The 14,908-nt window shown below is 39.7% G+C and overlaps 1 pseudogene; it reads left to right on the top strand.

Moving 5' to 3' along the window:
* The first annotated feature begins 8,866 nt into the window (after positions 1–8,866).
* LOC129088611 (actin, cytoplasmic 1-like) lies at positions 8,867–14,525 on the top strand (annotated as a pseudogene).
* The last annotated feature ends 383 nt before the right edge of the window (positions 14,526–14,908 follow it).

Below are 14,908 nucleotides of genomic sequence, written 5' to 3'. Positions count from 1 at the left end.
TGAAACAACAGAAAGAAGAAATAGAACAAGAGAGAACCAAACAACTTAAAGAAATGGAAGAAAACATCAACAAGGAGCGAGAGGAGAGAAGGAAAGAAAAGGAGATGAGAGAAAAGGAGGACAGGAAGAGGAAGAGGCAGGAGGAAAATCAACAACAGGAGTGGGAAACAAAAACTTGAGCTCTGGAGAAAAAAATAAAGTCAGAATCAAAAAGAGGAAGGAAACCATTGACAAAGAGTTGGAGCAGAGTAGAGGAGGGAGATGAGAGAGCAACGAGAAGACTGGAGGAGAAGGAAAGAAAGGAATGGTGGAAGAAACGAAATGAAGAAGATGAACAGAAACGACAAGAAGAGAGAACTAAACTCAAAAAGCTCCAAGAAGAATACGAAGAAGAAAGAAACAAACATGAAATCAAAAGAAAAGAAGAAGATCGAACCAGAAGAGAACAGGAGGAGAAGGAGAGGAAAGAATTGGAGGAAAACTACAAGAAGAAACTGGAGGAAATGAAGAAGAAATATGAAGAGAGGCCAGAAAACAAGCTGAAGAGTTCAATGAGTTCAGACAGAAATACACCAAGGACTTTACAGCGTTGGTAGAGAAGCACATGGAGGAAATACAGGAGATGAAGAAAAGACATCACAGACAAGCTAAAAGAACAAATGGAGGACATAAAGAAAAAACATGAAGAAGAAATAAAGGAACTAAAAGAGAAATACAAAGACAAGTGTAACATCCTGTGATCTACCCATCGATTCCTAATCAGTGTGATGTTGTCAGATGGAACATCAGTTGAACATTGAAAAAACAAGCAGTGGGACACGTTAACGTGCACTTTAATGCACTAAAAGGCACGTGGCCGGCCAGCTTAACAATGAACGGAGAAACTGTGATAACAACACACACAGAGGGAGACTTACTCCACATTAGAAATGGGAATGTTTTAGTTTTATCAGTTTGTTCTGTACAGCGTCATCAGGTGTGAAATAACTCCATGATTCTGGATCCTTCCTGTAATATAAACGTGATCACGTTTTGTTTAGATAAGTAACAGGAGTTTGATGATAAATCAATGCTCTGAATGTTGATTTATTTTGTATCTCCAATTGTCATGTGTATTTTTTCTTTTGGTTTAGTTTTGTTCTCAGGAACATCAGGAACACAATCATACACTACACATCATTTTCCATTTTCAAACACAACATATCACACTCATAACTCAAGCATATAATATTAATACACAAATGCAGGAGGGTACAGAAAAAAGAAAGGAAAAAGGAGGCTATCAGAGAGTGTTCAATTTATCAAAGTATTGTATGATCGGATCTTAAATGGATTTGAATTTCTCAGAATGTCCCCTTAAGGAAAATTAGATTTTATCCAATTTTAGAAAAACACACTCGATCCCTTAAACACACTTCGGACTGTTGGGATTCTCTTTCTACAAACGGGTTGAAAAGCTGTTGTGTTTTGTGTTTATTCTATAGAATGTGTTTCTGTCTCATGGAAAGCACTTTGAATCGACTTGTTGTCTAAAGGTGAAATAAAAATAAACTTTCATTTTGACATTTTTGACTTTGTGTGAATGATTCAACAACTATTGGATGGATTGTGATGATGAAATGTAACAACTTTATTGATCCTCTGACTTTCCATCACAGAACAATCATCAGGTCAACATGTTAGTTTGGTTTATGACCAAATACCTGCAGAACTAAAGACCTCCAATCAATGTTTACTGATTGAAGCTATGATTAGCATGCTAAGACGCTACATTAAGAAGGTAAACATTGTACCTGCTAAACATCAGCAAGTTAGCATTTAGCTCAAAACATCTTAGTCTCTCTATAAAGATGGAAGTCCAGAATTAACTGGTGGATTGTAGAACTTGCATAACAATGCAACTTTCAAAAACTTCAAACCAAAAAGTACTCATTTAAGTGTTTCTCAGCTGCCTCCCTATTTGAAGATATAATATTTATATTCCAGAGTGTTTTATGCTTTAGACAGAAGAGCCTGTGTCTATAGAGCATATCTGTGACTGCAGACACACTGACTTCCTGTAGACTCTGTGATTAGACTTCTCTGCTGTTCTCCCGGTAGAGGACACCAGAGAGTCTCTCACATGATGTGAAGGTGAAGACAAGGTTCACCCAAACAGTTCTACTGCAGTCGGTGAGAGTCAGAGTCTCTTTTAATTACTTAAAGTACACACAGAGTATCAGCATCAAAATATACTTAAAGTACCAAAAGTATTCATCATGCAGAATAATATAAATGTCATCATTGTTATAATTATTGATGCATTAATGTGATCATCAATTAAATGTTGCAGCTGGTAAAGGTGGAGCTCATTTTAATAATTTATTAGTTAATTATATTAACAATCTATATCTGTAAAATTATATATATATATAATAAATCACAATCTCCCCTTTGAGTATCAATAAAGGTTTATTCTATACTGACACGTGTTGTTTGCTGATTTAATTTTTTCATGTAAAAACTGTTCTATTTATTATGGAAGATATTTTACATCTTTCTGGTCTTTGTCTATTCTAGTGTAAATTCCTACATTGAACAGTTGAAAACAATAAGCAACTAGATTGATAATAAATCATAAATTAAAGTCAATCCTTCCCCAGATGTCTTTGTCTTTCTTTGCAATAAACAGAATCTCTTTAGATTTTCTGCATAAACAAGACATTTAAGACCTCACCTTCTTCTTAAGGAAATAGTGATTTTCGTAACATATTTTTAAACATTTCACAAACCAATCAATGAGAATCTGCAGATTAACTGATCAGGAAAAAGATCTGAAGTTGCAGCCCGTAATTTATTTTTATCTGAAAGAAAGTTTTGTTAACTCATTATGGTGAAGTTTTTTGTAACTGAGCTGAAAACAAAGCTCTGACTTATTAGAAGGGTGAAACTTAGCGCCGCCCATTTAACAAACACAGGCTTTACATTTCTGAATGACTTGTTCTTCCTTCTATGCAGCCATTACTTTCAGCTCATTACCATGTAAATCAGATGTAGTGACTTGAAACCTGCATTTCATCCTCTGCATTACCACAAAACAAAGCTGAAACTGTCAAACATGAAGGCAGACTGTTGTACTATCTCCCCGCTGCAGGTTTCAAGTCTCTGCACGGTTTGGGTTTAACAGACGGTAGATTCCCAGGAAGTGGCTCCCGTGTTCACCGTTTGGTCTTTGGTGTGTTGTTGCATGTTGATCAGAGTCAGTGTGTGGTTTGCAGGCCGACACTCCTGCGGCTCCTGGAACAGGCCTGAACCAGCCGGAGAATGTGGACAAAGTGGGCTCAGCCTGACTCCGGGGCACTGATCACAGGTCAGGGCCCCAAACCAGCACTCCGAGGCAATCCGGTGCCGTGACTTCAGTCAAATCCTGCACTTTAGGATTCAGCCGCAGGACGTTAATAAAGTTAAACTCCTGTAGTTTACTTTAAAGGTATTTCAAATAATGTCCAATCCAATTTTAGTGAAATCATTCGAATCATATTTTAGGCTTTGTATATCTTCATCAGTGGAAGAAGAAACTAAAGTAGCAAAATCACGCTGAAAAAAATGCTCCAGTACGAGTTCAAATTTAAAAAATGATGATGAAGTCAAGGTATTAATGAGGAATTGGTTTTCATCAATGAAGACAAGATGTTATTGTTTTAATATGACGGAAGCATTCTTATTTTGCAGCAGCTCAAGATGAGTAACTTCAGCTGTCAGATAAATGTATAAAGTTCAACATATACCTCTGAAATGTACCAGAGTAGAGGTAGAAATAGAAATACTAATACAAGCACCTACTACTTGAGAGTGTGACTCTTTTATCAGTTTATTGTTTATTCTGTGAGTAAAACTAGAACTGCAGAGTCTCTTTAACTTTCAGGTAAATGTTGTGGAGATAACTCTGTGTGTAAACCTGATGAACGGCTCTGCAGCAGGTGTCATGTGGTGGAATTTCAGCTGCAGTTGAATCCATTTAAGGAACAGCACAAAGTCAATATGCATTTACATGTTAAACTCTAAGTCTTGTTTGAATTAGCAGCAAAAGTTTAAACATTCATTGTGAGTATTTTAATTGTTTATCATTTTATATTGTATTTAACATTTTACTAAAAGCCTGTGGTACATGCATACTTCAGGGGAATTTTGTAAAAAGTTCAGAAAAGTTCAGTCCCCCCCCCCCCCCCCCACCCCCTTCTAAGCAGCAGCAGGTGTGTCAATTGATGGATTTTCAGCTGCAGTTGGGTCCTTACAAGGACAAAATGCGAAAAGCTTTGGACTGATATGCAGGGGGGCGTGGCCACACCTGGCCTTGACCCCGCCCCAGAAATATGAAAAATAGACTCGTGACATGCTGAAACCCTGCGTAAGAAGTCAAAAGTCCTAAAAAGGATCCTAATTGCTTAACATGACATAATTCAGTGAAAGAGGAGCATGGGGGGGGCTGAACAAGTCTCTGCAGGTTCAGGGTGTGGACACAAAACCGAGAACACCTATGCATTGTAAAGCTATGCAAGCAGCATCTCAGCAGTCGACTGGGTCACAATATAAAGCATAAGAGCATAGATGCATAGTGAAGCTGTAAAATGATGCCATTTGAATTCACCGAAGAAAACAATAGATCAGCATCATTAGGTTAATGGGATAAGTAATGAAAGAAATAAGAAAAGCACAGGAGAAGAGGAAATTAAAAGAAGAGTTAGAGGAAAAGAACAGGAGAGAAGACGGTGGAAGAAGAAGAATAAACTAGTAGAAGGCAGCTTGATGGAGGTCAAACAAGTGACCAGCAAACAGAAAAAGGTCTGAGGCCACAGTGAGAAAATAAAAAGGAAGAAGAACGAGGGAAGAAGAGTGACTGGATCAGAAAATGTCTTTCAACAAAAGAGCAGAGCTGATTTAAAACAGCTGCAGGTCATTGGAGGTCACTTTAAGCTGCCGGCTGCCTCAGAGTTCACTGTGAAGAGTCCACTATGAAGAGTCCACTCTGAAGAGTCCACTCTGAAGGGTCCACTATGAAGAGTCCACTGAAGAGTCCACTATGAAGGGTCCACTATGAGAGTCCACTCTGAAGAGTCCACTATGAAGAGTCCACTATGAAGAGTCCACTATGAAGAGTCCACTCTGAAGAGTCCACTATGAAGAGTCCACTATGAAGAGTCCACTATGAAGAGTCCACTATGAAGGGTCCACTCTGAAGGGTCCACTATGAAGAGTCCACTATGAAGAGTCCACTATGAAGAGTCCACTATGAAGAGTCCACTATGAAGAGTCCACTATGAAGAGTCCACTATGAAGAGTCCACTCTGAAGAGTCCACTATGAAGAGTCCACTCCACTATGAAGAGTCCACTCTGAAGAGTCCACTCTGAAGAGTCCACTATGAAGAGTCCACTCTCCACTATGAAGAGTCCACTATGAAGAGTCCACTATGAAGAGTCCACTATGAAGGGTCCACTATGAAGAGTCCACTATGAAGGGTCCACTATGAAGAGTCCACTATGAAGAGTCCACTCTGAAGAGTCCACTCTGAAGGGTCCACTATGAAGAGTCCACTATGAAGGGTCCACTCTGAAGAGTCCACTCTGAAGGGTCCACTCTGAAGAGTCCACTCTGAAGAGTCCACTATGAAGGGTCCACTATGAAGAGTCCACTCTGAAGGGTCCACTATGAAGAGTCCACTATGAAGAGTCCACTATGAAGAGTCCACTATGAAGAGTCCACTCTGAAGGGTCCACTATGAAGGGTCCACTATGAAGAGTCCACTATGAAGAGTCCACTATGAATTTTTTAAATTATTATTTTCGAATTGTGTGCGTAGTTCAATTATTTGTTTGTAAAATGGAGATAAACTGTATTTTTCTAATGATGTCCCCACATAAATCCAATTCATAATCCTGTAAATATATAAATATTGTAATACTTTCATCTGAGGGTCATATGCCTCAATCACCATTGTGTTTACTCCTTCAGCCGACAAATCCAAAGTACTTGTACTTTACATAAGTAGTTTCTACTTCTCCTCCACTACATATCAGAGGTGAATATAGTACTTTTTACTTCTCTATATCTCAGAGGTAATTATTGTACTTTTTACCACATAACATCTCAGAGGCACTATTTTGTATTTTCTTATCCGAAGGCCTCTGAATATTCACAACAACATGGTTGAGAGGATGAAGAAGAGGAGGATGAAGGTCTGAACTGTGTCCCAGCTTAAAGAAGAGGCTCCCAGTAATCAGACGACATCAACCAGCTGCTCTGCATTCCACAGCGACTCGACAACACTCAGCTTTCTGCTAAAAGGAATGACTGTTTACGGCTTTGATCTGACAGAGAATGAGAAACCGGTCTGTTCTCAGATTACAGCCGACTCCCTGTAAGAAATCCAAAACCAAACATTATTTAAGTGGATAAAAGAATCCAAAGCTGAAACCCAATTTAACTGCAAAAACTCATTATATTTAAATAGGAAAAAAAAGAGAAATGACAGGAAATAACATACAACAATGTCCCGATCTGGAACATTGAAACATTTTTCTAACTTAAACAACTTTAATTCAAAACTTCTGGTGGAAACTCACAAAATCCCAAACAAGCTAGAAGTCAGATAAATGTGTGAAACGATTTCAAAGACATCAGGAATGTTTCAGCCAAGAAAAGGAGAACAGATATTGTAATGAGGCAAACTCGACTAGTAAACCCAGATTTTCAGGATTTACTTGCAGCTTGGAGCCAAAACACAGAACACATTCACTTTTTAATCTTTTGTTTCAACAGAAGATAAAAATAAACTCTGATGCTGTGAGTGAAACCTCTTCCTCACTGTTTATGGTGAGCAATGAATTGTTATTTTAGACTCCTTTATGACTGTAATCAACACCAAAGCAATGCGCGGTGCAACTTTTATGGGAAAAAAATGAACTTATTTCGTGTAATCGTGGGAATTTCTGAGAGCTTATAACTTTACATTTAGAGCTCTGACACTCAAACATGATGAAGTAAATACAGTTGCAAATAAAATGCTGAAGATTTGATATTTAATACATATAAATAACATTTGAAGTCTGAAATGCTGAAAAATACTAAATAAAAAAACCTCAGCTTTTGATAATTAATATCAGACATATAGTGAATGCACAAAGGTTGATTTCAGAATAAGACGACCACATTAACTCAAGAACTTAAAGACAACCTTAAAGGTATTTGTACTTTACTTGAGTATTTCTGCTACTTTCTCCACTACACCTCGGAGGATAATATTGTACTTTTGCGTCACTACTTTATCTGATAACTTTAGTTACTTTGCAGATTCAAATTAATGATACAAAAAAATACATTCTGACATCATAACTGTATATCAATTAAACTTTATTGATCGCGAGGGAACCTGCAGTATATGAAGTTATTAAAATAAGCTCCACCTTTACAACGTGAAAGTGATGAACACGTTAATGCATCAATTACTATAATTCAGTAATAGTACTTATATTATTCTACATTATGAGTCCTTTTATTTTGGTACTTTAACACTTTTGCGCTTGTACTTCAATAAAGTTTTAAATCAATGACAATGAGTATTTCTGCCCTGTGGTGTTGTACTTTTACTAAAGAGTAAGATCTGAGTACTTGTTCCACCTTCGGACTGACACAAAATAAAGTCTAAAGATTATTCTATTTATTCAAAAGTTAAAGTAAGAGACTGTTTCATGTTGACGACTGGATCTGATTACAGATGTTTCGATTATTTATTTGATAGATTTGATTTTTTCTGATGATACTTGTAGCTTACTTTCATAGCAGGACTTTAACTTGTAATGGAGTATTCATGTTGCAGTATTGCTAGACTGAATACTTCCTCCACTACTGTAACGTATCATGTTTATACCTGGTCTGGGGGAAACACACCGCTCAGAGACCAAGGGGCCTCAGAAAGACGCTCAGGGGCCATCAGGAGGTTCACCTGGCCTCTACCTGTTACCTGCAGAGACCTGCAGTCGTTCTGCAGTGACGTCGTACTCTCCTCATTCTCTTTATTTTGGAAGACATTTTAGCAACCTGAGGGAGACAGTTAATCTGTTTACCTTTTAGAAACACCTGCTCAGGTACAAGAGCAGGTAGAGAACAGAGTACCTGAACAGGTAGAGAACAGAGTACCTGAACAGGTAGAGAACAGAGTACCTGAACAGGTAGAGAACAGAGTACCTGAACAGGTAGAGAACAGAGTACCTGAACAGGTAGAGAACAGAGTACCTGAACAGGTAGAGAACAGAGTACCTGACCTGAACAGGTAGAGAACAGAGTACCTGAACAGGTAGAGAACAGAGTACCTGAGCAGGTAGTGAACAGAGTACCTGAACAGGTAGAGAACAGAGTAGTACCTGAACAATACCTGAACAATACAGTAGTTCTCAGGTACTCTGAGATTTATTAAATAAAAAATGAGTCTGAACCAATCATCTACTCAATGCAAAGAACTTTATGCAAAAACTAAAACATCAGTTTCCTCTTCTAGCAGCAGAACATATGTGTGTATTGGTTCGGTTTGGGTGATGTCGTTGGTTTGTGAGTAGCCTTGTCTTCACCTCCACTCATACATTTCGAACATCTACTCACCTTTCCGGTCCAACGGGCCAATCACAGCCCTCCACCATCTCAGTGGAAACCCTGAGGGCTTTTTTTATTTTTATTTTTTCAGTGTTTTTTCTTCAAAACCCTTGCTCCCACCGCACCCCTTCCCCTCCCCTGACGGATGCCTCCTCCATCCAATCAGGACACGTCCTGAGACAACCTGAGGAATCCTGCTCACCTGGACCAATGAGAGCGCCAGCTGAGAGACCTTACCTTTTATGGACAACGCGAGTCCCGCCGGCGCAGATAAAACAGGTGCGCTGCGGCCGGTAGAGACGCATTGTCCGGTCACAGCTGGGGCAGAGCTAGAAACACCACCAAGACTCCACAACCGAGACTCACCTGCACAGGTAAGAACCAGCTGCTGCTTCTCACGCTTGATGTTTGTATCAGAAAGATCTCCAGAGTGCTACAGTGATCAACACTGACTCACCTCAGGTGTGACAGACAGGTGATGACAGCACGTTTACTATTTTAAACAAGAATGGATTCCTGTTGGAGTTTAAAACAACAGATTATAGTTTTCATCTTTTTATTTATTTTCAAAGTTAGTTGTCTAATTGAATTCCTATTTTGAAAGACTAATTGAACTTTCTGACAGAAGCTGCAGTGTTTCAGGATCATATACTGCTAGTATTCCTCTAGTGAGGCGTAGTTCTTAAAGGGTTAACTCTAAGCTGGATGAGATCTCAGCAAAGATGAGGATGCAGTCAGCGTTTCCCACCAGCTATACTGCTTTACAATACAAACGTATGTGTTCAGGTCACAAACAGTGGAGACATTTGGGATTTAAGCAGCTGGTCTAATAAATAAAATTATAAATAACACAAGAAACAAGGAAATGAACAACTTTGTGAACTCACATTTTGGTTTAAATGTTTTTAGTTTAAAAGGCGGAAACATCAAATTATCTTTCTGAACAAAGCACTGGAGGGCCTGTTAGGTGGAGTTGGGACTGTTTCAGTGAGTATGAATGCCCTGAGGGGAGGGCTGCTCCTTTCTGCAGCAAACACTTCCTGCTTCAGACTCATTAGAATAAGACCGCCTGAATTATCACAAACTGGTTAAACTTGACGACTCATGCGGTGACTTAAAAGGGTTCAGTTACAATATAAAGACATACAATGATGTTGCAGCAGAACGAGATTAGTTTATGATCATTCTGAACGCCGTCAAATTAAGGATCAAAATGCATAAAAATAATGTAATTTCTACTCTAAATGCACTCATGAATCATAAGTAATAATAAAAAAGATACTTTCCCCTCCTGTGCATTCCAATGGTCCATTATGGGTCCATGTTTTGTGAGTGAAGGCTGTTTATAAAAAAATTTTTTTTTAAAAAAAGCTACATTTTGACATGCAGTCAAACTTGTCGTGTTTACTTTTAACACACATTATGCACTTTAACATTCCTCCTCATCTGACGGTCGGCCATTTTTGCTGCAAACGAAGGCGTGGCCCCTCTGTAGACTATGTGGAACTCTGATTGGCTTCTACACATCCAGTCAAATGAGTTTGTGCTTTTGGGTGGAGTCAGATGACGGCGGTCGTAGATCTAGAGTTTGTGATCCTTTGACTTGTTTAGGTGTTGTGAATGGGTCACAAGTTTATAGGGTTGGGTGACTTTAAGCGCCACACCTGGAAAAACAGTGGCCACTTCAGTGAGGGCTGCAGGAGAAGAAACACATTAACAAGATATCCAGAAAGTTAAGACTAGTTTCAGTTTGGTCTCTGAGGGAAATTAACATGGAGAGAAACCACAAAACGGGAACATGCAAAGTGAAAACTTTAACATCATAAGGGCACTGAAATCTTATATTTTTAGCAGAATTATTGAACAGTAATGAATAGTGTTGCGGTAATAAAAAATTGTTTTACTTGGACCACAAATAATACTGAAAACTGTATAAGGAGAACGCCATTTAGTGTCGTTGGAGGAAAATGACCGTTATGTAAATGGTTCCTTTTCAGAAATGGATGACGACGTTGCTGCCCTGGTTGTTGACAATGGCTCCGGCATGTGCAAGGCCGGTTTCGCCGGTGACGACGCCCCCCGTGCCGTCTTCCCCTCCATCGTGGGTCGCCCCAGACATCAGGTACCATTTGATGACGACGATAACATCTCAGCACCAGGTAAATGCTTTGAAACACGTGACACTGAAGGTGTGTTTGTGTGCAGGGTGTGATGGTGGGAATGGGACAGAAGGACAGCTACGTGGGAGACGAAGCCCAGAGCAAGAGAGGCATCCTGACCCTGAAATACCCCATCGAGCACGGCATCGTCACCAACTGGGACGACATGGAGAAGGTAAAGACATCCACATCATGGTTCTCACCTGGGTTTATACATCTGGATCCGGAGTGAAGGGTTGGAGGTCCAGACTGTCGTATTAATGTAGCTTAGACGCAGTCTGTGCTGCTGTTTAATCCAGAAGAAAAACATTAGCATGACAGTATTTCATTTTATACATAATGTAGCATTACTTTAGTTTGGGATTTCACAACTGCACCTTGGCTACATTTCACTTTACCTCCCAGATTTATTACAAGTCAAAGCATATAAATATCACCAGAATGACTGAATAATCTTAGTCGACGACATGCATAAAGTTATGAATTTAATGTTCATCTGTGTTCCGCATGTAGCTCGACATCGGTTTAGGCCCTGTTAAATGCAAAAACTTGATTTGGAAAATACCAAGATGTGGGGGGGGGAGTATTGTTGAACAAAACTAATATTCTTGTGTAGAAATACTTTTTTTATTCTTTACAAAAAGTCCTGCGACACTTTCACAGAACTACCAAAAGTAAACGATCATTACTATTCAGTTATTATTGGTGCCTTGATCTGTAAAGGTGACGCTGCTGGGGAGCTTAATCTTTAACAATGTGTCATTTTTTTTTTTAAATTAGAAACTAAAGCTGTGAAAGTTACTCTGAATTGTACTTTCCACTGCTGAAAATAAAGTAAAATGTGGCCACCTGACTCGTCTTGCATGTATTTATATTTTCACCTGAACATTTGATGATGAGCTGTCAATCTAACCTTCCGTCCCGCCCTGCAGATCTGGCATCACACCTTCTACAACGAGCTCCGTGTTGCGCCGGAGGAGCATCCAGTCCTGCTGACCGAGGCTCCCCTCAACCCCAAGGCCAACAGGGAGAAGATGACACAGGTGTGTGTTCACGCTTTGCTCAAAGTCTGTTGAGACCCCGATCATATTCTGAGACCTGTATGTGGAACGATCTACAGCGCTTTGTTTGGTCTGTGAGTGACGCCTGTCGTCTTTTCTCTTTGGAACAGATCATGTTCGAGACCTTCAACAGTCCTGCCATGTATGTGGCCATCCAGGCCGTCCTGTCGCTGTACGCCTCCGGTCGTACCACAGGTGAAAACTTAGGACTTATAACTAGAACCTCCTCTAACTTAAATGATCAGAAATTGGTTTGACAGACTTTCTGCTCAAAAAATGGACATGCACAAGTAACGTAACTTAAGCAGCATCTCAACATTCAGTGTTTTTGACCTTTGTGTAACTGGGTGTTTTCTGTCTTGCAGGTATTGTGATGGACTCTGGTGATGGTGTCAGCCACACTGTGCCAATCTACGAGGGTTACGCTCTTCCTCACGCCATCCTCCGTCTGGATCTGGCTGGCAGAGATCTGACTGACTATCTGATGAAGATCCTCACTGAGAGAGGCTACAGCTTCACCACCACTGGTACGAGTTTCACCTCCTAAAACAAACAGTATAGGCTCAACCTCTAACTTGGAGCTTCTAACTAACTTGTAAACAAAGTGTGACAATATTTGCATATTGTTTTTGTCTATTTTGTAACTCCAATAATTCCTCTTGTAATCCAGCTGAGCGTGAGATCGTGCGAGACATTAAGGAGAAGCTGTGCTATGTGGCTCTGGACTTGAACAGGAGATGCAGACCGCACATACCTCTTCCTCTCTGGAGAAGAGCTACGAGCTTCCTGACGGACAGGTCATCACCATCGGCAACGAGAGGTTCCGCTGCCCAGAGACTCTGTTCCAGCCTTCCTTCATCGGTGGGTACCGACTCTTAAAATGGACTGTATCCCTGGAGAAGTTAACGCATCATATCAGAGCAGTCTGATCTTGCCTCATCTCTCATATTGCTTCTTTGAGTTCTATGGCAATCCAGGGAGATGATCTAGCTTTTATTTCCTTTTCTTTTTATTGAAGCAAATTCTGTTAAGCATCAAGATCCCATCAAACACCAGCCAAATCTCTTTAATTCTGCTTTGAATCACAAAATGTCATCTCAGCCTATTTTGACCGATCGCTTTATTAAAGCTCTTAAGGCGTTGTCTCAGTGGCGATGGAATACGAACACTAAATGAACTCTGCCTCCTTCTGTGTCTTCAGGAATGGAGTCATGTGGCATTCACGAGACGACCTACAACAGCATCATGAAGTGCGACGTGGACATCCGTAAGGACCTGTACGCCAACACTGTGCTGTCCGGTGGCACCACCATGTTCCCGGCATCGCTGACCGCATGCAGAAGGAGATCACCGCCCTGGCCCCACCCACCATGAAAATCAAGGTACAGTCACTGTTATGTAGATAAATGAAGGATGACTTAAGTTTGCTCATCATAAAGATTTAATTTACTGGCACTGTCCTGAAAAGTGGTTCAGTCTGCCTGCAGGTCTAACTTAAAGATGTTCTTCAGCTCAGGTCTCTTAAAGGTTCTACTGCCCATGTAGACAAACTAATAAGTTTCCTAGAGACTCTAGAACAGACATCTCAGTTAAGTTTAATGTTTCACTTATCAAAACTCTCCCCAGAGATTTTTTTTTTTTTTTTTTTTTTTTAAATGATAAAAGTTGTGTCCCAACAACGTACTCGCTCTAAGCCGGTTATGAGTCTGTAGTGTGTTAACAGGTTGTGCATGTTGATAAAGTGTTGATTTTATTTTTTCTTTCTCTCCTCACCTCCAGATCATCGCTCCCCCAGAGAGGAAGTACTCCGTCTGGATCGGCGGCTCCATCCTGGCCTCCCTCTCCACCTTCCAGCAGATGTGGATCAGCAAGCAGGAGTACGACGAGTCCGGCCCCGGCATCGTCCATCGCAAGTGCTTCTAGAAAGCTACCCTAGCCACACCGTCCGTCTCCTCTACCCCAGCGGGGAAGTTTACCTGCTTCACAATAGTTTCATTCAGCTGGAACGGTCTCCGGTTTGTCCTCTGTGAACGGACTAAAAGATACGAGATGCCACACAGAAGATGAATTGAGCGACTGTTCACATTTTAATGTCTGTAGTTGCTGAACCTTCTTCAAACCATTTTTGCAATGTGTTCCTCTGACTCTGCTCACAGCTTTCACTCCTTCTGGTGATTTAACTACTGATGGTGAAAGGAAAACGAACAGTATTATCACAGAACATCATTTTCTACCTCTAAAGATTGAATGCAATAAATTGCACATGAATATTCTGCTGTTCCACTAACTCGTTCTGTTTATCGACTGTAGAGTTGAGCTGTATCATGTTCACTGATCAATAAACAACAATCACTTGATGTTGACAGCTTCTCTAATATCATTTGCTGCATTTCAGAAATTTGTAAATGTTGCTTCATTCAGTTCCTGATTTTCTTTTCCTTATCACTATAGATTTTATTATTTAAATATTTCTACATTAAAGCACATAATCATGGGCTTCACATTAACACCTTCAGTTTCAATCACACTAAATCACTCCTTAAGTGATTAAAAATATCAGTATACTTTACAATATACAAGTTTGTGTGGATAGTGCATTTTTTTACAAATCATCTTTTACTTATTTTATACTCGGAGCTGGATCACAAATGTCTAACCATTCAATTTCATAATTAGGACAAAACCACAAATGTGTCGTCTTTTTGTGTGTCATTAAAAAATGTAAAACAAAATGAACTCTTACCTGTCGGTCTTTATGCTTAACTTGAACAAGACTGGAGATGCAGCTACAGTATGGACAGATTTTAAATGATAAGATGACTAATCTAATTCTACAAACGGTATATATTACTAATGGTGTAGCCACCCTAATCTTAACCTGCAACTATGCAGAAATACCTGGGATTTAAACAATGTATAGACATGCAACACAAAAAGCTGTGCAGCATTCAAATTTTGATTTAGAATTTGAATGTCAAGGTTATTTATGAAGCTTTGAAGTTTTCAGCTATTTAGTACAGCACTAGAATCTTATATTTGTCTGTTTACTATTTGTCAACTTTTT

Source organism: Anoplopoma fimbria, unplaced genomic scaffold, assembly GCF_027596085.1.
Source record: "Anoplopoma fimbria isolate UVic2021 breed Golden Eagle Sablefish unplaced genomic scaffold, Afim_UVic_2022 Un_contig_13613_pilon_pilon, whole genome shotgun sequence".
Classification (NCBI taxonomy): domain Eukaryota; kingdom Metazoa; phylum Chordata; class Actinopteri; order Perciformes; family Anoplopomatidae; genus Anoplopoma; species Anoplopoma fimbria.
The sequence above is the reverse complement of the archived record's forward strand: the minus strand, read 5'-3'. Positions and strand labels throughout refer to the sequence as shown.